The 23,286-nt window shown below is 43.0% G+C and overlaps 1 long non-coding RNA gene across 4 annotated transcripts in view; it reads left to right on the top strand.

The window, feature by feature from the left end:
- The window catches only part of LOC106896110, a 41,007-nt gene extending 18,030 nt beyond the window's left edge, over positions 1-22,977 (top strand). For all 4 annotated transcript variants that reach the window (XR_001413580.1, XR_001413583.1, XR_001413581.1 and 1 more), the window contains 3 exons: positions 8,301-8,386; positions 17,615-17,734; positions 21,238-22,977. This is a non-coding gene — a long non-coding RNA (uncharacterized LOC106896110). The remainder of the gene's footprint in view (positions 1-8,300; positions 8,387-17,614; positions 17,735-21,237) is intronic.
- Positions 22,978-23,286: the final 309 nt, after the last annotated feature.

The raw sequence follows: 23,286 nt of genomic DNA, 5'->3' as shown, positions 1-23,286 counted from the left end.
CTCACCGCTTCACGCGGCGCCAGCCAACAGCAGCATTTTGTGGTGGGTGTCATGTTGTTCTTCAGATGCCAGGGTGTCATCGCGAGCGGGAACAGTGTGGGTCTGACTCTGAATCTGCAGGAAGAAAAAAGAAAAAAAAAACACACCAAAACCCCAAACCCCAAACAGTAAGCTTTACTTTCCAAATGTGTTCAATTCTTCTTTCCTCTCCTTGATATTTGGGGCGTGCAGCACCCTATACCATGTGGTTTAACATTTTGTTCTCTATTTGTAGGTCAACATTTCCATGATTAAACTTCATCCTTTATTCAGCCTGTTCTGGCTAGGCTTTGCAGCACATGTGATATAAGCTGTTTTCACAGCTAGTAGGCCAAATCTTACTCTGGATGAGGGAGCCAAACATATGTGACTGAGTCAGACACTTAAATCAGCTCCCTGGTAAATGGGAGATAACTCCAGGTGCAGTGTTGAACACTGAGAACCAAAAAAGTGGGAAGGGTGGCCAACGTTCCTCCGTGTGGGAAAGGAGACATCCTATGCACACAGACAGTGAAATCATAGCCCTGCCCAAATCTCTCTCTCCCACGTTTGCCTGAGGATACGGACCCCTCTTCGCTGAAGTCACTGGAAATCTTTCCATTGACTTTGGTGGGCTCAGGATCAGGCCAGCCTAGGGCAAGCTCAGCTGCAACTGGGCATGGGACAGGCTTGTGCAGGAGAGGGACGAGGTGGGAGAAAGCGAGGCCCTTCTTGGAGATCTTGCACTTGCAGCATGCACAAGGTGGTTGCTGGGGGGGACATGGAGCACCCCACCTATGGTACCCCCTTTCTTTCACTTGCCCTCTCTTCATCACCCTTAAGTATCTGGCTCGTTTCCTGACCAGGGCTGGTGACTTTTCTTTCGCCTGGTGGCAGGTATCAGTTATTTTAACATAGTGTTGGATTGGAAGACCTCTCCTCATAAATCAGTGGAACAATTCCTGGAAGTGCTCGCTGCCCGGAGTGAGCATTACCCAACCCAGTAATCCTCGGTGCAGAGGACTGGCATTAGAGGACTCTCTGGCTGCATGGCCAGCAGCCCTCCTCCTCCTGTGCTTCTTTGCCATTGCCTGGTAACTCTGGTAAGTACAGGGAAGCCTACAGGGCTCGTTAAGTGCAAACAGAGGAGCCCGATGAGCAGGCAGGTGTCATTCCATGCCCCATTCCTGGAGGTGTTCAAGGCCAGGCTGGATGGGGCTTTGAGCAACCTGGTCTAGTGGAAGGTGTTTCTGGCCACATCAGGGGGGTTGGAACTCAATGATCTTTAAGGTCCCTTCCAACCTAAGCCATTCTACGGTTCTGTGAAATATGGTCCAGAGCTGGTATGTCATTGCTGTGTGACATTCTTACTTTCAGCAGGGCTGGACTAGTCCTGGCTGTTAGGCTGCTACACAGCAAGTACCAGGGTTGACTAGAGAGAACAGCAAAGGAGAGCTCCTGAAGCAGGCTCAGGGAGGACATGTTTTCCTCAAATGGGCCAGGCTGTACCCATGATGTTACAGAGTGAGGACTGCGCTTCATCTATTACTTGGTGATGAACTGTGTCATCATGCACGGGAGCTGGCAATGAACTATTTCCCTTGGGAATAAGCCCTCCCAGAGGTCCACTTGGGCTGACTCCCTCAGCTAAAGGAAATACTGGGAATGCAGATGGCAGGACTTTCAGTGACTTTTGCTTTTATCTTTTTTTTTTTATGGCACCCATCTTTTAGCTTCTGTTAGTTTGCTTTGATTTTTTTTCAATAGCTTTTTTCATTTAGGAAAAGCATTTCCTGCCAAAAATTAAACCTACTTGCTAGGTCATCAGTAGATAAAATCAAATAATGAATATTGTGGCTGTGTGAGCCTTGCATTATCCACTGTTTATAAATCCTGTCCTGATAACACACATGGTAGTGTGTGGGATCAAGTGGATGGACTGTCTGAGGCTTTGAGGACCTACCCCATGGTTGGGCAAATCCCTGGGTGTGCATGAGGGTATCTGACCGACTTCCTCACCATCGTGTTGGGAAGGAAAGTCTCCTGGCTACAGCAAGAATGTTGCTGAGGACTTAATAGAGGGCAGGTGCCTCCAGTGCTTGTCATGCGATGAGGGGACACTGAAATGAGGCACAGAAGTAGATGATGTGGTCTGGTGTGCCTGGGGACATGAAATGGTGCAAGGCAGAGGGAGGATGAATCACACACTCCTGGAAAGCAATGGGAAGAGTACCATGATTCTGCCCTCCCTGGCATGAAAGTTAATCAAGAATGTGCTGGAATAAATCCATGTGTGCTTCAAAGACACATGGTGTCAAATTAGTGGAAAGGAGAAGGGAATTCAGGCCAGGAAGATCTGCTGATAGGGTCAAGTGGCCTCCCTGTCCCTGGGCCTGCCTTTTGGAGACACAAACCGCACTTTGGTTTCGCTTTTAAAAGTGCTAACCAGATCGTGGGACTTACAGAGAGCAAGAGGAGCAGAAGAAGGTGGGAAAGTCCTGTGATCAGGGTGTGAGAGCATCACACTACGGTACGGTGAAATGAAGTTGAGGAAAAGCAAATTAAGCTTTTTCTGTGTGGTTATTTAGACAAAAAAAAGTTAAGTCACTGTTTTCTTACGCTTAAATAACAGTCTCCCTCTTCCACGGTATAAAAGATCTCAGGATCACACAGGAATGAATTAAGACTGTGGTAACAGATGTAATTTGAAGTTAATGAAGAGATAGTGGGTTTTGTATTATCTTTTCTCTTGTTTCTGGTTGTCTTTTTTGGGGGTTGATATTACTGTAAGTAAATACATTTGTCTTTTGTTTCATTTTCCCCTTGTGACCTATCTCATTTAATTAGAAGGAAATGTGTGATAGGAAATGAGTAGCATCACAGTGGGCTCTATCCAACGCCCGTGAAATCATCAGGAACCTTTCCTGCACTTTTCATGAGCAACCGGATCCAGCCCAGCAGAAAAGAGGTGATATTTCCACCTTATCTGGAAGAATGTGTGCTGCCAGCGTAAAAATATTACAGTCCTGGTTTTAAGATCTGGCCCAGATACTAGGGAAGGATTTTGCTACTGCATATGCCTCTCCGTGCCACATGTTTCACATCTGCGGCAGCACGCTAAAGGATAAAGGTTCCTAAAACCTTAACTCTGAATATACGTATAAAAAGAAGATAGAAATTAGGGAAAAGATGAAAGATATTGATGGAAGTACAGGAGATGCTCTTTAACATGCATATTATTGACTCAATAGATTGTTACGGCTTCAGAGCTATTAGGGTCTGCTGTGTCAATGTGTACTTAGGGACTGTTTAATATGCAGATGGTTGACATGACAGACCGAAGCCATTACAGTCTATCATGTCAGGGGGGATACATGAATACGCACTTTGCCAACACTGTAAAAAGTCCCTTTAAAATACAGTTGCTGTGCATACTTAGCTGCTTTTTAAAATAATTTAATAGGTTCCGTTATTCGGATGCCCGGAGACTCCAGAGCCTGGATTTATCAGCAAGAAAATTTACTTCCAAATTAAGCCATTTTCCATGTGGAATGTGCAGTCAGGAGGACAGGGTGTAATCTCAGATACGCAGCTCCTATCAAATCTTGTAAAATTAGCTACTGCACTTGTGCGTGTGTAGAAGAGATCAGAATCTATCTGTCGGCATGTGTCTTTTTGAAGAATATAGTTTTGTCTTTTTGAGGGGTAAGGGAGAACGTTGTCTCTTTTTTCATTCAAATAATCTTCAGTAGCAATTAAATAGCTTATGCTACCTAAGAGATCAGTTATTACAAGATAAGCAGCATGACAGTTTGGAAAAACTGAATAAGTCTTTGATTATTTACTAAGTTTTGATATCTGCTATTTGCCTCAAAATGCTAAAAAGTGAAGTATAAGATACAAACATGAAAGGCTCATTTGATCATCATAAGGAAAGGAATCAGTAGTTTTGCTTTTCTTTTCCTCAACAACTTATTTTTTATTAAAATAGCAAAGCCAAGTGTTGTGTTTAATAAGATATTTTTTTTTTTCATTTGAATATCAAATGGAAAAATACAATTAAAATATTTCTGCTCTTACATTAGTTGTAGGCTATATTTCAGCGACGCATATATCTAAGAAGCTCAGCATACACATTTGGTATATATTAGATGCTTCTAACAGATGCCCAGACCTCTTCCCCTGATTTTTAATGTTCTTTTTTTATGGCAGCGATCCAGGCACATTTTAATTTGCAAGCCTGTGAACTTGGAAATAATACTTGTAGTAGGGCATTACATCTAGTCCATTCCCCCTAAGTTTATTGTTGTGTGTCACCTACCTCTGATTTTAGCTGATTTGCTGGACTGATGTGCACCGTGCAACTCCAGCACGAAATTCCCAGGGCAAAAGCACTCTGCCTGGCAAATAATAGTGACTGTGCAACGTTATAAAGGCCTTTCCTCTTATCTTTGGGGCAGCTGAGGGGCAAGGAGAAGCGTGTTTTCAGGCGAATGCGATGGCTGATTTTCTGACAGCTCCTTTTACTGCCTGGTGCCAAGAGGGAGACCATCAGGGCAGTCGGGATGTGGTGGTGATGGGTAGGGCAAGTGCCAGGAGGTTGAAAGCATTGAGAGGACATTTTTTGTAGCCCATCACACACATGCTCCTGGGTCTTCTGTGAGATTTCTGCAGCGACACAGGAAAGCCAGGAAAAGCTTGTGGGGGGAAAAAAGTGTTCAGGAAAGCTCAGGAGGAGGCTGCTTCTTACAGCTGTAATGAATTCACCCCGCGCTCCAGGAGAGGTCCCTAATGGGAGATACCTCTCCCTGGGCTGAGTTACTTCTGCACTGAGGATGGACCAAGCAGCAGGAGCCCGAGCAGAAGGAAAATGTCTCGTAGCCTCAAACAGCATCAGTGCCATTGGGAAATGTGCACTTTGCTTCCTCCCTGGCCCTGGGAAGGTGGGCACATCTCTGTGGTTGCCTTTTGGCAATGGGTGGTGACCGTGGCCTCAGGAGCAGCAGTCCCTGCACCCCCTCCCACTCCACCTCTGGCCATCCAGGGTGGCTGGGGGGAGTCACAGCTGGCTCTCCAGCCCTTCTCCTTGCCCGAGGCAGCCCTGGGAGCTCCACATCCCTCTCTGTGTACCCATGTGCAGGGAGACATCAGCTGGAAGAGGCACCTAAGAGGGTGCGACACGGAGCGCTGCGTTACCTGGTGCTAATCAATAAAGCAAACATGTAGCTTTTTGACAGCACTTGTAATTTTGACTATTGCAATGGTGTGCCATTTCTTTGAATGCAGTACGCTTCTGTGCCCCATTAAAGCATGGCTGGCATCGCTTTCAACTATTCACAAATGCTGAGATGTTGAAAAATGTAACATTTACAAAAGATACATCTGGTGTATATTTACAAGGCTCAGGAATCATTTAAATAGTGCCTGTGACATCACCATATTAGGAGAAAAGTTAGTCCCAGCCCCATATGTGAAATCAGTAGTCAAATGTGTGCTGGTTGAAATTCCACTGATATGATATAGTATTTCGGGGTATTAAATGTGAACATACCATCCTGGGTATAATACCCAAATGAGATAAGTATAGACAGGCATGACATTGCGATAATTGCCTATATGCACCTGTTACAAACTATGTGGTCAAAAGAGGATTATGGATTTTGAGGGGCAAATGCTTCATTTTTTTATTAAAGAAGAATCTTTGGCTTCTCATTGTGAGAGGTTAGCATATTTTTTCCTCTTCTTCTATGAGAATTGTTAAGACCTACCTAGGAATGGAAGAAAAAGACATTGAATGGCTTCCTTTATATCACATAACACGCTGAGGACAAAAAAGTGTTTGTGTCCTCCTGCAAGTGCAATACCACTTAAGCTACATTTGAAAACTATTTTTTAATTAATGTGATGGGTCATGTTTTCACCACACTAAGGCAGGAAATTCAAGGTAAACCAGATACTCCCTTTCTCAGTCACACAAACATGAATTAAGCATGTAGCATCAGACTTAATTTCAATTTCTAGGTCTGTAATTGAATCTAGCTCAATGTGAACTTTTTTTTTTCTGCACCATCACATTGATATCTGGATGTTAGTGACATTATTTAAAGCAACAAATCAACCTATAGGACTGTGTTCAGCTATACTTTCTTTATGTCATTTGACAGTAAATGGAATAAAAAAAATGTTACTTTTCTCTAGGGGCAGATTTGTTAAAGGGTTTTCATCTTTTGTCAAGATATTTAATCTTGGAATGTTACAAAAGAAAAAATGCACAGTTTGTACAAGTGCAGATTTCTGCATGCACAGTTTGCCTGATTGCTAATTTGGATGAACGTGCTTAGGCTTAACACAGGCAAATGAGAGAGGAAAGATAATTTTTGCGTGTATGCTCTGAGTCAAGTGCGAGTCCCCGGACTCTAAGGGAACCAGGTATCCACTTTTAGGGGCTGAAAGCTGTCACTCTGGATGGTCCCATACATCAGTCTCAGTTTGTGCATGCCAGGGAGCACAAATGCTAACAATGAGCTGTTGAGTGATGCCAGCAGAAATGAATGTTTCTGAAAGCTTCGGGGTTTTGGAGAAAGCAGCTGACGCCGGCTCTGTGGCACTCGCCACTACTGCCTAACTGAAGGAGGGTCAGATTTTGACGAAAGCCTCCCACGTGATGGACAATTTTGAACACACCTTTGTTTTCCAACGGGCTGAGTAAAGCTGATACGGGACTATAGAATTAAGCCAAAACACCCAACCATGTTATTTCCTCAGAGGGGTTCGCTACAGAATGACCTATCCGAAATTATTAACGCTCCTAGTAATTATTATTATTAATTCCTGTTGGTAAGCCTGTCCCTCCATCATGGTAACGATCACGTGCTGGGATGTCTACTGCTCAGGACATCACATGCCTTTGGAAGCGGATGATTATTTAATTGATAGATTGTAAAGATGGGCTGACCTATTGCCTTTTCGTGTTTTGCTTTGCTTCAGTCGCCTGGACCCTCACAGCTCCTTAGTAGGGTTTCTGATCCATCATGTCAGGCTGGCAGCTGTCCCTCTCTGCTCTGCCTGCCCGCTGCCAGCCAGATTTCGATCTCAGGCGCGTGGTGTGGCGTGGTGTACCCTCCTCCCTCCCTGTCCTCTCAGCAGAGAGCTGCTTCTGCCCGCACCTCCGTTAAACGGCTTGATTTTGACTGCAACAACTGCTTTCTCAGGGTCCTCTCAATCCGAGACACTGGGTGTGCAAGGACAGAGGAGGGCACGTTCCCAGATGTCCCTAGGTGTGTGCTACACCTCCGAGATCAGGCTCCTGCCTGACATCTTCAGGCTGAGCCCCCCAACTCGCCCCAGAGAATGGCCCCGCTCAGTACCGTGGCCATTTTCATTTGGAGACATTTCCCCCACGCTGTGTAACTTCTGCCCTTACTGTGGACTCCCTGCTTCTCTCAAGCTTAATTTCTCTCTGGCCTGCAGGTTTGCAGAGGGCACTGTCTCAAACGAATAAATTCCATTTTACACCCATCCACCTGGAAAAATTGTCCTCGCAAGTTTCCACCCCCTCCCCAACACTAGGAAAAAATGCTTGGAAAGTGGTTGAAATTCTATAAACAATATTTCAAGAAGGAATAGATTTTTTTACTGCCAAGCTGTATAATAGGTGCTTTTGAGAGGTCGTTAACTTCAACAGTATAGTCAAAACCAGTGTTACACCCCACACTGCATCCTTCGTTAAGCAATTAAGTTACTGATAGGCTTTTACATTTATTTACCTTGATGGAAAGATATGTTTACTCAACCTGAGTACAAATCAACATGAGGAGGTGGAAGTTCAGAGTAAATTTGACTAATGATGTTGTGTTTTCATCCTTAAAAGAAAGAAAAAAAAAGCCTCCCCGCTTTTGATGCTATTTTATCTTCATTGGAAAGGATCCGAAATGATCCCAACTGTCATGTGAGCGCTCAGTTAGGCTCAGATCCTCTTTGATTGCAGCTGAACGTCTCTCTCCGTTGGCTCATACCTTCCCTTATATGAATACAGTGTACAGCACTTCAGGTTGTTTATTGAACAGTGCTTTAGCTCTTCCTCTGTGGATGCTCTTAACGATTATATCTTTAAGCACAATATGGGCTGTGGCCACCTTTGCCTGGGGAAATATCAGTGTGGCCACATCGCTGATGCCAAGGAAGAATTTCCTCTCAGTTTCAGAATAACTTATAAATACAAACCTGACTGTACAAGTCATGTTTCTTTCAGTGAACCTTAATTATCTCTCCTTTTCTTTCAGGCCCACTCTGTTCTCCAGCCTTGTTATGTGGATTTCTCTCTCTCCAAGTAATTCCTCAGCATCCCCTTGAATGGCATCTACCGCACGTGAGCATCCTTCACCGTCTCTAAGATACTTTTGTTGTTTTTCTTTTTTTGAGCATTTGTTTTTTTGAGATGACATTGATAGACGTGAGGCCTAAGTCTGGAGATGTTCTGTGGGTAGAACTCACATTTATTTCAGTATGTCGAGCAGCTTTAGGATCTGATCCATATTGAAGACTAGCACGGCGTAATGAGGCCCGGGCATATAAAACAATATGTATTCTAACACAGCTCACTCAAAACAAATATGTTCCCTTCTCTTTGGCTGGTACAAACAAACAATCTCCATTGTGCTCGGCACGGCTCTGCTGCGCCGCTCGCACACGGCAAGAGCTTGGCTTTCCAGAGCAGGAAACAGCATCTCCATCCAGCCACACGGGTCTTGCTGGGACAACCTTATGATTTCGGACACCAGTCCCCAAAGCTGGCATTGGGTCTGGTCTTAAGTCATAGGTGCTTTATGGGGAGAACTTTTCTCACTACAGATATACTAAAAAGGGTCTCATTTCTGAACCCTGGTCTCCTCGGTCAGACAAAGCTGACTCTGGATTTCATCCCCTTTTTGCACCGTGGGAAGGCAGAGGATCAGTGTAATTGTCGCAAAATACTCTCACCCTGAGCTGCAAAATCTTTTCCTCTGATATCTAAATTTCCTTGTGATAAAAATCAGCAGCCACATGAAAAATTCGTGGTGACTCTAGAGGGACACATTAGCAGTTCAAAACTCACGTGCGAGAGTCTCTGGCTCCGTGACCCGCCGTGAATTTGAGCCCAGGTTCCTTCTGCCATTGAACTCAGACTTTTATGCCGTTCTGCAAAACCGTTACACTCTCCTGTAACTTGTACTGGAAGCAGAGTGAGCTGTTTTGGCGCTGAAATGATTTCATTGTTAGGCTAAGTGCTACACAGATGGCATTCTTAAATGTAAAATTCTTTTTATGATTCTTTCGATTTCATATTTATTTCATTAGATCATTATTTATGTTAAAGAGACACCATTAATATGAAACGTGCTCAGCTTGAAAGAAAATGTTGAGAGAAGTTTCAGGTATCTGATCCTCAATCCTTTAGTTTTTGTGTTTCTCATTTTCCTATTTAAAATGTTTTTTTCTAGGTGCTATGTGACAGATCCACACAAACAACAGAGGGGAAAGAGCCTCACTTAACTGATTAGAGGAGAGAAGCAGAGAAAGGGAATATGCACAAAGCACTGCCAAGTTCACAGAGCAAAGGAAAAGATAAAAAAATAGAATCATTTCACCAACCTTTTTTTTTTATTTAGAGTAATGTGAGGTATTTCTTATACTAGCAGCAGGGAAACAATTTTCAGACAAAAATGTGATTTCTTAATCAAGGGTCTCTAATTCAAAATATATTTATTTAATAAACAGTAATTATGATAGCTGCAACTACTCATTCATATCAATAATTCATTCAGAAGTAAACCATATCAACATATTAGCATTTATTTTTCCATTTAATAGGCTGTGATTTAAAATAAATGTAAATCGTCATAATCATTCAGCTCCATATGCTGGGAAAGGAAAAGTCACCTTAAACCAGATGCGTATTGTGAAAAAAAAAAAAGGAGAAGACAAGTTGTTCTAAAGAAACAGCATATGGGGGCAGATCTTAAGCTGGGGTAAAGATGCTCTGCTTTGTAGATGTCAACATAGCGAGGCTGAGTTATGCCAGATGAGATTCTGGTCAGTAATTTTGAAGAACTGGATGGTTTAGAGGGTTTTCCACTGAGCGATATACTTATTTCTTTCTTTAAGACAAGAGACAAATACGATTTCTTCCAGTTTTAATCAGGAAGAGGCAATAAACCTTATCAAGAAATTTGAGGAGTTTTATGGGTGGAAACAATAGGCTGTTTGCCTGGGTGGTAGGTTGGCTCTGCGCGTGTACGTGCTTGTGTGTGTGGAGCTGTATTTATTTTTCCTCTCGCCAGTTAGTTAGCCAAACCCTCTCTTAACTTGTATCCCTAACTACCCACCTCGATTTGTCAGCCAACAGCTCTTTCTCAGCACTCCTGTTAGATATCTTCTTTTCTGTCCCCTGCCTGATGTCCGGGGTGAGGTGTTTGGGGGCTGCAGAGCATTGGTTGCACTTGTTAGAAAAATCTCTTATTTTGCTTTGGGCATAGGAAAAAAGTGGTGAAGGGCTCGAGGCCCAGTTAGCGTGTTCTGCTGCTTCTAGACCATCTCAAACACTCAGTGCAGACCTCTTCTTGCAGCTTTTTCTGTTGCTTCTGCTTTCAGGAGGTGAGGCTGGAACTTGTGACGGGGAGCGGGGTGTCACCACACTGCCTCTTCTGCTCCCACGTCCCAGCCCGTGCTGCCGGCACACCCTTTGGGCCTCGCCACAGCCACAGGGCCCTCTTGTCCCCCGATGAGCTCAGCAAAGCCCTTTTCCTCCCTCCGACAGAGTGCCCTGTGTTCTGGCTGGGGAAATAAAGCCGCGCACCCCTTCTTCCCCTGGAGAGATGCTTTCAGGGGATGTCTTGGGCGGTGGGTGCAGCCACAGTGCTGTGAGCACGGCACGGGTTAACCCTGAAAAAAGGTGTTTTCAGGTGAGTTTTGCTGCCTTGTGCCGTTATCACATTATTCCTGTTCGTGCTGTACCAGTGGTGATGCCCTGCATATGTAACCTGCCCTGCACCTGGACATACGGCCACGGGGCAAGCAAGTTAAGGTGGTACCTGACTTTTGGTTTTTCCACTCTCTGCCCTGCTTTGTGGTGTTAACATTCCTCCAACAGTTTTTAAGGAGAGAAGTGAGTCATGTTGTTTAATTTTCCCCGTCCTAATAGAGAGAAACCATGCTTTTTCCACAAGTTATTGCATTATTCCTCTCTCCGGTGTGGCTCTGATTTAGTGCTGGATGAAGCTCAAAAGGAGGATTAGTGTAGATATACTCCCATATGCTTGGATGCATTTCTGAACTCTGTCTGTACCATCCTCAACGCTTTTGATGGAAAAAGCTGGGCTATAAACCTGATGAGAACAGGCTTCCATGCAAGATGTTTAGTATTTCCTGCTTCCATTTGGGCCAGGAATACGGCACATCCAGCCCCTTTTTGGCCCTGCAGCTCTTGGTCACGGGCTTGCCTGAAATTCAGAAAATCACAGCAGCAGAAAATGAATGGGGGAATAAAAGGAAGTAGATTTTTCTCCACTTTAATAAAAGCTAGATTAGGGTTTAGTTCCAGCTTTGGCAGAAACTTTGCTGGGGGATGGGCCCAGGTAGAATGTTTTCATTTTAACTGAATTGATTCACTCATCTTTTAGATGGTCGCACGGGAGTGCGAGTCCGTTTTTATGGTCTTAAGTAAAAGAACCTGTGCTGCTTTTTAAGAGCTGCACTTTGTGAAAATTAGGGCTGGCTGTAAAACCCCGACTGCATTGTATTCAAGCAAATGGGGAGCACAAGAAGAGGGAAAGAGGAACAGAAAGAGCAAAAGAGGGAGAGAGGGGAGCTTTCCCAAAGATACGCTGCCACAGTGAGCTGTGCTACTCCTTGGTGTCACACGTGGGGGATTCACTGTATCTAAATGACCAGGTCATTTTTCTAGCCGGCAATCAAATCATTAAACAAACACCAAGCCACATTGAACTCGATCCTAAAACTGCTATTTTACTGCCCTTTGGGGGCCGCCGCCTTTAGTCTTTATTTTTTTAAAGCATTTCCCAATAGTACTGTAATCAGTTGATCATTTTTGCTGATTCTCCTCTCTCCACTACAAGGGTTTCCGAGTTTATGAATGAAAGACCATGTTTTCTTAAATGAATCCTCCACTCCTCGCTCTGTTAGTAAACGAATGTTGGCTTACAAGATTTGACCTAAACCTCAGGCTCTGCCAGCTGAGATGCTGGAGGAGTCCAGGATGGCTAGGTAAAGGAACAACTTTCTCACACGCCCCCGGCCCGGCTCCCACATTACCCCATGAGTTTCTATCAGTACAAAGGCTGACATTGTCTGCCAGGAATAACTCGAATTATCAGCCATTGGAATGGGCTGCCCAGGGAGGTGGTGGAGGCACCATCCCTGAAGGTGTTCAAAAGACAGGTTGATGTAGTGCTGGGAGGTATGGTTTAGTGATGGTGATGCTTCTTGTTTGTTGTGCGGGTGTCTATTTTTGTCAAAGTTAGGTTAACGGTTGGACAAGATGATCTTTAAGGTCCCTTCCAACCTAGAAGATTCTGTGATTCTGTGAATTACAGCCCCTTCCAGCTGTGTTGCCCCTGATCCCCCCACAATCCTGCCCCGGGGGCTGCCCACTCTTTGCCCTCCCCACAGGCACGGAGGCTTCAGCTGCAGCTCCCTGCCCGCCCGTATCGAGTCTGGTCTTGAGGGTGGCCTTGGACTCATTTTAAAAGGCAACGCAGACGCTCTGCGGGGATAACACAGAATGATTATTTTAGGGCAGATTTTCCCCTTAAAAAAAAAAAAAAATAATAGTCCGACACGCACGCAGTTTGATCTTCGCACAAAGGATTTATATAAGAACTCACTTCTCCCTGTCGGTTACAAAAAAAAAATAAAAGCGTGCTGGCGGGATTTAGGGAAGTGTGCAGGCTAGGGGATAGCAGCAGACAAAAGGGAGTTTTTTCTTCTAAGAACATCTGCACAGCTGGAGCTCTGGCAGCGCTGTGGATAGAAAGCCTAGGTGTTGCCTGGCCGGGGCAAGGTCTCTTGGGCACCCTCCTGACACACAGATTTGGCCAGGGGTTCCTAGTGCAGTCCTCAGCCCTGTCCCCCGCCCATGTACACACAGATGTATGTGCATTATTTTGCCGTCAAATGACTGTTTTGGGGAATCTGCCACCCTGGAGGTAAAACTGTAAGTAAAGGATCTGAGGATAAGGGTGAAGGAGGAAACTGTAACTCCTTTACGTGTTAAAGGAGATCTAAAGCAGGCACAATATTCACCTGATCTCTTGGAAATAACATTGCTGTAGTGGCTCTAGACCAGCACAAACCCAGCATCCCAGCTCCTATATGCCCTGCAAAAATGTGCCTATAGAGTGGAGACACTTAACAAAAGGTCTGCTAGAGGAACAGCCCTGGAAGCCCAGCAGGGACTCAGCAGGACAGGAAAAATACTCCCCTGAACCCCCAAAAGTCTTTCTACGGTTGGGGCACCACCTACGAGTGTAGCCCTGGCTGATTCTGTCTGATCTGCTTTGTGGCATCAAAGAAATGCCTGAGTGAGTCTGAAGATGCTCAGATGTTTGTCTGTCTTTATGCTGGCCCCATTCAGCCATCTCTGCTCTCCCCAGAGCATGAGTCCCAAATCCAAAGAGAGATCCTAACAATGCAACCCCTGTGCTTGCCTGTAATATAGCATGATGCTTAAAACTGAATATAAGCAGGGATGAGGCTTTAGATCTTCCTCAAATCTCAGTGTAACTTTGAGGTTGTCAGACAGTACTGAAGTGAGAGATCTGGAGTAGGAAAATTAGTGAACACAAAAGTCATGATATTTACTCAGTTTATGCATTTTCTTTCTTTTTTTCATAAAACCTGCATAACTGGCGTGTAATTGTTTTGCTAAGTGAGCCTTGAAAGCAAAAGTCTTGATAGCTGTCACATATCTTCTTTGTAGTACAGTGTGTTGTCCTTAGAAGGTAATCAGTAGAACTTGCTCAGAAGAACTTAATCAGCAGAACTGAGCACATTGTCAGTGCTTAACAAATAATAAATTATAATGCTAACAGCAGTTCCTTTTGACACAACCTATCAAACTTTTACTTTATTTCCTGGAGTGCCTTACTTGCATCTAGTTAGGATATAATACCTACTGCAGCTACTATGGTTGAGAGGACTGGTGATACGACCCAACAGGGCGGATGTATTGATTGAAGTGAAATTTTGACAAACGGCAGAAAAAGAATCCCGAGAAAGTTCTTGGACTGTTCCTTTTCTCTTACTGGTGTTGCTATTAAGACTTAAAAATTGAATTCAAGAATAGATTTTATTCGTTCAATTGTTAAAATGCAAAATGCTATGCTTACAAGTTAATAGAATCACATTTGAATTTCCTGATAGTGTCTTTTTTAAAAGACAGACTCATTAGGCTTTCCTTACAGAAAGATGAATGTATCCAGGAGCACCTCTATTATTATTAATTATTTTTATTATAAGGAGCTTCGATAGCTCAGCGAGTTGTTAACGTGTCTGGGGCTATCACTTCTTTGTCCCCATTGTAATTTGGCCCGGGCTGGGAGTTACTGACAATCATTTCATTTTCTAATTGTTTGGTAGTTTATACACAATTAGTTGGTGGGTTTTATTCACTTTCAACAAGATGTATATCCATGTTATAAAGAAAACCACCGGGTCAGCTCTAAGCTGCCGCTGATTGTCACAGGCTTAAATGGAACCGTGTCAATTTATCCCAGTTGAGGATCTGACCAATGATCACAACTGGCATTAATTAGCAGATGTGTTATCAGACTCCACGGAGATGCCCCGGGTTGAGTGACAACAGAGGTGCTCAGCCGCCGCGGCCAGTGGAGCTGTGCCAGTTTGGCAGCTGCCGGCACGGTGCCCGGCGCTGGCAGGTGGAAAGTCCAGGTCACCCCTGACGGAGGCACGGTGGTGGCTTCTGCCACCAGTTCCCCATGGAGAAGGAGCCTCAGAGCACGAGGCAGCCGGTCGTGTTAAAACACAAGCAACACAGAACATCTGGGAAAGGGGAAGGAGGGGAGGGAAGAGGGGGAGGATGCTCCAGCGCTGAACTGGCTTACGCCTGGAGCACGGGGACTTATCCCCAGGTATGTGTGGGAGATTGCACCGCTAGTGTGAAGCGAGCAACCTGCAAACCTGTTGAGGTTCTGGCTTTCCAGAACCACCTCACCTTGCATTGTAATGCCAGTTGCATGTGTGTGACAGAAGGGTGGGGGAGACAGCTCTGGAAAGAGGGGATCCTAAAAAGCAGTAGGATTTCACAGCGACAGCTACTGACACCTGCAGCGCTACTGTGGCTGTAAACTAGGGATGTGACCATGACTAGAGAAGTGTCTTGAGTAAGTCATGGGAGTGAATGAAGAGCAGGAATGTGACAAACTTGAGAGGCTGCACCAGGAGAAAGAAAGAACGTACCCTCCTCCTTTTGCATTTATTCGGGTGCAGCGTAGAGTAAAACCAAGCCAGTAAACTGGGCAGATACTTCTTGCTCAGTAGCAGCCACCCCCTCTCCTTTCTCATGCCCACCTGCCAGCACTGGTTGGTGGAAAGGAACAAGCTACCAAGTTAATGGTGTGGGACCTTTGTAAAGATTACCAGTCTCTTCACTAATACAGTGTTCAAAGGACAAACCTGGACCTCAGGTAGCTCAGGGAGTAATCTTTTCAGCCTTTACCAGCAACTGACACAGTTTCAAAATCAGCTCAAGTTAATGGATCCTATACTTTTTGTTGCACTGGGAAAAATTTTCTTTTCACTGAGAGAGCTTTTTGTAGTAACCCAGGAAAAGAAAACAGCAGGAGAGAGAGACTTAAATAGTATGGGGGATGCAGAGGTCTTTAGGCTGGTCCCAGAGGTCCCAGCTGAGACAGCTGATGGGAAGATGTAGTACATTTTGAGGAAGGTGCAATAGTAGCCACCACTCACAAATGTTCTGTCCCCCTTTCTGCACACTTTCCCCACCATTTTAAGTGAGATAGGAAAAGATATTTAGGTACCTATTTGCTGTGACAAATCTGGGTCCTTCTCTGAATAGTCATCTCTGGGCCCAAAGGAGATAACTGAGGTGCACACGGGATATAGATGTCCATGATCACAATCCACACACCCCCTAGGTTCAACACCTGCATTTTTGCTAATAAAGATATTAAGACATCTAAAATACTTCTGCTGCTTGTGCCTCTTGGCCAGGTAGTCACCAGCTGAATTTCTCAGCAGCTAATCCTGGTCCACCTCCTCAAATGATGCATTGCATTGCCCACATCTCTACACCTGGCAGAGCACGGGTAACACATGATCAGGACTGAGCAGCACACACAGGACAGCAGCTGTTTTCACTGTCATTCAAAGTAAATACATTTGAAGTCCACCTGAGCTTCAGGGGGTTCAAGCCCTTATGTCTTATCTGCAAAGACAGTGGGAACCCTAGCCAGGAAGCTACAAGCTAAATATTCATGGGGGAAGATATTTTCCATACTTCCTACAGAAGTGGTGCTGATATGCATAAGGTTCTCTGGGAGGAGTTTAAGGCAATAGGGTGGAGAATAAGACACCTTCTCCAGCCCTCTCCTGCTGAATTGGCTTGATCTACACTTAGCTCATTTGGATTGGTACAAGATAAAGGATCTTGTTTGGTATAGTCATTGCTGCGTAAGGTATTTCTAAAATATTGGCTTCACAGCCTAATGAAAATACAGCGATTTTTCCGAAAAATCAGTAGAACATATCCTCAAAGGATATACAGACGTGATGATTATTGGAGTTTTAATTAAAATAGCAGCTAAAATAAGTATTATGGTGTGTTATTATTTCTAAGATAACAACAGAATAAAGGTGCCCATTTCTTTCTAGAGTGCAATTTTCTAAATGAAAAAGTAAACATTAATATCTTCAGAGATCTTACTGATCTTGTACGATAATTTAGAAAAATATCTCTATTAGGGATAGTTATATATGCTTTTTGTTGGAAATGCAATCACAGGATATGCACATAGCTGCAATCTGTAGACAGATTAAGTAAATTAAATCACTCAATGTCTTTTTTCAATAGCTCTAAAGTTAAAAGTAATTTGCAAAGAAAATACTCAGTTTCAATTGGTTTGTAATATCTGTTAATGATCTTTGGAAAAATTTCTGATAACATGCGGGAATTCCCTCAGGGACAGGGTTGTGAATAAGTGGATTTTTTTAAGTTTGAGATGTCATTAGCTAGTGATTTCTTTGAAGTAAAAAGCTGTTACGGAATAAATTGCAGAGGTATACAAGTGAACAGGACAATCATTTTTATGAATAATACACATTTTTTCCACAGTGCTTCCTGCCCCCCAAAGAAATAATTTACAATCTAACTTGCCATTACAAACATACTGGAATCTCAACTGTGTGTGCATTTTGTGCTTACTTTATGTATATGTTCTGTCTTTGTATGGAAGTATAGGTTGCTGATGTAACCAGCTAGAGTAAGAAGCTGATTTGCTGCTTGTATTTATTTATTTATTTATTTTTATTTTCTTCTTTTTTTTTTTGTTTCCCTTGGTAGAGAAGTTTTCCAACCCACAAGGCTGAAACAACTTCCTATAACTGAAATGACTCCAGTCCATCTATTCCCTAGAAGACATCCTTCCTGATTTCTTGTGGAGCCTGTAAGATGACTGAAGCTGTAAGTGTGTGCAATCATGGAAAAAAGGACCTCTATTCTCTTGGTGCCTGGTTAGCATTAACATCTTTTTAACAGTTCAGAGATGAACCAAATATCCCTCATACACCACCAAAATAAGGTAACACTTCCTAGGCCAAATGAGATCTCCTGGTCTCTGCCCCCATGTGAGGATATCTGAAGTAGAAAAGAGCACCAGAGGCACCATAGGTTACACCTGCCCATGGGGACCATTGTCCTGCCTAGAGGTCCAGCTGTCCGATTCAGCCATGGGCAGCTGCAGATGGGCCTTATGTCTCCATAGGCTCCTGTGGTTGGGTCTGGGTTTAGACAGGGACTGGGACCACTCTGAAAGAATGCTGGTCTGGGTGACAGGGCACTAGGACTCCAGATAGAGGACTGTCACATAGATCAAAAGATAAGGCTAGTTGCAGCCATCGAGCATTTGGTTTCCTCACCTTCCTCCAAATCTCTTTTGCCCAAGACCTTATTGATTTTGGCCTGCTTTTTCTTCATCTACGGACAGAGCTGTTAAGAGATTCATGCTTTCATGAATATGACTGCTGCCTCCAGGGTTTCCACACAGGTTTGGATGAGAAAGGATTTTGCAGCTCTAGTAAGAGAGGTGAACAGGCACCGGTTTGAAAAGCCTCCTAGTCTTTCCTGATCCTCTGAAGGCCCAGTATAGGAATCCATACCTACCCTGATAATCCAATAATGGGCCAGACAACCCCTTGCTTCCCATATGCAGATGTCCAGTGATGTTCTGCAGTTAATCTGAGAGTAGTGGGACTTCCTTCTGGCTGCTCCTAAAATGCCTTAATTCTGACAGAGGCCAATGCTAGACTTTCCAATATGGAAAGAGAATGTTCCTCCTTACTGTGCGTTTAACAGTGTAACAGTTTGCCATGGATGAGGATGCCTTCCCGACCCTGTCTATTGACTGGCCAAGAACTGCTGGGATGATGAGACATTATTACATAGTACCAGCTGGTAAAACCCTCACAGATTTTTTTTTAGGCTAGAAGCAACCATTATTATCATCTAATCTGATCTTCTGCATAATACATGCTGCTGAATTTAACCCAATCTGAACTTTGTGTGAAGATTTGCTTTTATGTCTAAAACTGCCTCCTCATTTACAAATATGATGCTGTTTCTCTCAGTACTGTCCATGCAGCAGCAAGTTCCATTAATTAACTGTACATTGTTTGGAAAAGCAATACCTCTTATCCGTTTGAAATTTGATACCTCTTCGGTTCACCTTGCAGGATAGGAAAGGTTTTTTTTTCCCTTTGCTGCTAATTAGGTTGGAAGATCATGAGGACGAAATGTTATTTATATTATAGTCATGCTTAAGCAGAGCTCTGACGAAGCCCGGGGACGCCATTGCACAAAGTGAGGGAGACTGTGCGAGTCCTTTGATGGTGACAATATTTGAACAGACAAATGGCACACTTTTGAGCGAGCTGAGTGATTCAACTGAAAAGATTGCCCAGCAAGTCAATGGATTTGTACCTCTGAATCCCCTATGCTTTTCTGAAACTCTCATCCAAAGTTCGAAAGGAAAGTATGGAAACGTGACGTTTCTAAAACTAAGACCGAAAAATGAGTTTGGGACATAGTCAGCAAAGGAACAAAGGTGTTACCAATATGTAGCTTTGTATCTTGTCCACTGTCCATAAGTCACATTGGCCTCCAGTGGCTGAAAGTCCTCTAAAAGAACAGGGTATGCTGAGGAAAATGTCTGCTTCATGCCTTCCAGAACTGCTAGGGTACAAGGACATCTTCTAGATTATCTCAGGCAACAGTGCTTGTTCCAAGTTTATGGAGAGGGTTCATGTATGATTTGCAGTCCCATGAGGATGGATCTTTCCTGAGAGACAAGCTGGTGCTTGTGTTCTTTATCTGTTCTCAAGAAATTTCCCATCCTTTTGACTTTTATCATTTTTATTGCCATTCTATGGACTTGTTCTATTTCTACTTTCTTTCTTCAGAGATGAGGTGACCAAATTTGAAGACAGTATTCAAAGTGCGGATGTGCCACTGATTTATATAATAGCATTATAATATTTTCCATATTATTCTCTAAAACTCTTTTCTTCATACAAACCCCATAAGATTCTTTTTAATTCTTTGAACTACAGTGCCTTTTAACATCTGTAGTTTACTCTGATCAGATTTTGACAAAGGAATAAAAGGCTCCATTTTTCACATAGAATTTTATTTATTGTTTGAACTTTAGAAGAGAAATTGGTTAACTTACAATTTAAAATTCTTGGCAATGTAGACCATTGGGCAAGGATTTCATTATCAGCCTGTCTATACCTTCTGTAGAAATGTGTGAGGCTGAAAGTTGGGGTGCAAGGTCTTGGCTTAATAGATTTGTCTTTTGTCTTATAAACACAGCCAAAGACTTAATTTGGAGCTGTCAGCATCTCCAAAGCCATCAGAAATGTCGTTCCTCTATAACCCCCTCCTGATAAAACACGCTGGGGCTGTGCCATTACGTGCCACTCAACCAGGACCATGCACACCTGTGAGCAGTACCTGAGTTCTGCTCGCTGTACCGCACACCTCCACGCCAGGTCAGGGGAAGACCCCTTTGAAGACGAGGCGCTTGATGACTGCAAAGGGTGAGGATCTCACTCTCACATCACAGCTGGGCATTGTGCCTTCGTTTGGGTATTAGAAAAGGCTCAGGGAAAACAGTTGCATCCATTCTATTGCCTAAGACACTTCCTGCCGCTGCTGCCTTTCCTTAGAGTTACCAATCCAAGTGCTGACCCTGCCTGACCCTACTTATCTTGTAAAAGCTGACAAGATCACAGCCTGGAGCAGTATAGCCACAGGCTCAACACTGGTTACCAAAATGTCTGTTTAGTATTTTCAAGAAACGCTGCTCTAAAGATTTACACTACCATATGCTAGATACATGGACAACACCAACACACAGCTCTGACCCCTGAACGTTCAGCCCCACTTACGTAGAAATTTGTGCCTTTCAGGGGGCCAACACGGACCTGCCACAAAATAGTGAATCCCTACCTGCAAGTGAGCTGGGATTTAAGTAACATATGATTATATACACTCAGATATTGGGTAAAAGTATTTGAAAACTACAGTCTTGAGTTCAGAAATCATTGTTAGCTTATTTTATCAGTTGCATTACTGCTTTAGTAATAGAAAGAGCTCTGCCATTTCCGTGTAATATATTTTTTTTTAGTTTAGTATAGAGAATTGTCTAAATTATTCCGTGACCAAAGCAGTTTTTCATCAGAAGTTATTTTTAGATGAACTGTAAGTTTCTTCCCTAGCAAACATGCTAGCTGCACTGTATGAAAGCAAACGCACTCTTTCCCAGATATCTCTAAGGATAAACACAAGTTTAAATATCCAAGAAATATTATGGGACCAATCTGGTTTAGTTTTATATACATTCATACACAATATACATTAATAGTTCTTGCAGAGTGGCGGAGGTTTTTTTTTTCTTTCCTCTTTAGAACAGCAAAGAGATGGAAAAGACATCAAGGTCCTATTGCTCCTGTCGGAAACTTCTGCTGACTACAGCACGAGTTGGATTGGGCCCAGAGAAACCAAATACACACAAGTAACGATGAGTTGGCCATACAAGCAAGGAAAATCACAGATAACAGGTGCACACAAATTAGCAATGTACCTTTTAGGTCATCCAGTACAGCTCCCTGGCACTGTGAGATTATTTCCTATGGCATATTTTTGGTTGTTTTGTGTGCCTAGATTAAATGTCCTAAGTCGTGCCATGTCCCTAGGGGGAGATTGTGCTGCCTAGAGTATCTTGTGGTCAGAAGCTTTTTTTTTTCCTTTCTTAATCATATTTCTCCTAGTTATGTCCCTTTGCAAACCTCCTTTTCCTTCATTGCTACTATTTTCCTCTAGTATCTTTTAACTCATGTGATGTTGTGCTTAGTTAGCATTAAGTCAACCCATAGCTATTTAGCTCATTTAATCTTCCCTGACAAATCAGTCCTTTCAGTCTCCTGGTTATTTTTCCTCTCCTCTTACACTCCTGTCTGTTGGTATCTCTTTTAGTTATGAGATTTTAAAGATGTGATACATTTTTCTGAACTAATGACAGATCTGGTATAGAGCTGAGCATCCTCAATGTCTTCTCACTGAAAGAGCCTGCCTGATGTCTCCAGGGGAAAGCTGCCAGCACTCTGGACAGGCACACAGGTAGACTATCCTGCTCAAATCACTTTCTTGGTGCCACTTATTCTATTGGCCAGCAAAATCCCATTAAAACAATTAACCTAGTGTTTCAGAAAGCAAATACATGTAGTTACAGATTTATTTTGTTTTTCACAATGTTAGAAAATAGAGTGGCACAGATAAAAAGATCTTTGTTGCTGCTGTTCAGGTTCTCTGACTCTTTGTCATGGGCATCCCAGTCTAAAATTATGGAAGACGTTGTCTAGTAACTATATTTTAGGACAGTCCCTTGTAGAAAGTAATTATATACATAGTCACAAGCCTAGCTGTTCACTTCAGGCAATAAATTCTGATCAACAAACAACACTCCTTTAGTGCTAAATGAGATCTTGGTTGTAATTGAATGTCTTTACCTTTGTGTTCTGTTGGATTGGAGGAATATCATTTTAATCTGCTCTCTTTAAATTTTCATTAAGGAACGTTTCAGCTACCTGCAGCCTCATCTGATGATGTTTAATGATATCAGCTATCTCAGTCTTCCGTGCAGCAGCAGGGTCTTCTTTAAATTAGTCAACTGTATGGAACATTGTTTTCAAGTTTAATATACTTGGAATCAAGTTCTTAAAATAATGGCGTCTCTAAATATAGTTTATATCTATAGTGCACACACATATGTGTGCATTTATATGTGCATGTGTGTGTATCTTTGTATATATGCATAAGTGCACACATATGTACAGAAATGCTGATCCTGTTCACCTTCTTGAAATCATTTCAGCTAGTATTAACATAAATGTGCTGTTAAATTGGCAGTGTTATACATTTTTGTTGGAGTTTACTCTCTGTAACATAAAATCAGAAAGATAAGCTGTGAAACTCATGCAGCTGATGACATAATGCTAGGATCTCGTGATGCTGAATCTCATATTTCTAAGCGTGTGGGATGGATGTTCCTTGCTGGAATAATTATACTGTCTACTGCAATATATGTTTCGTTGTTTTCATGTGGGGACTGAGATGTCCAAACCATTAAACGTATACAGTATAATGAGTCCTGTGTTCCTTATTTATTCTAAAGAAGGCATTAACTTTCTATGGTTGTTTTATTGTACAATAAAGCCAACTACTCTAAGAATCTGTGATGCACACGGCAATAATCTGTGACAACATGCATATTTACATTTAATAACGATGTCCAAATGTACATATGTGCATATAAATATGCATATATATATATACAAACACACATAGAGAGACGTAGACACAAATTAAATGGAACCAATTAGAATGTGGCATAAATAGATTCAAAGCTTACCTGTTACGGCTGTGTGAAGGGATAATTTGAGCTACAAAGACAAGCA

Source organism: Calidris pugnax, unplaced genomic scaffold (genome assembly GCF_001431845.1).
Source record: "Calidris pugnax isolate Ruff unplaced genomic scaffold, ASM143184v1 scaffold277, whole genome shotgun sequence".
NCBI classification, from domain to species: Eukaryota; Metazoa; Chordata; class Aves; order Charadriiformes; family Scolopacidae; genus Calidris; species Calidris pugnax.
This window is presented reverse-complemented; position numbering and strand designations above follow the sequence as displayed.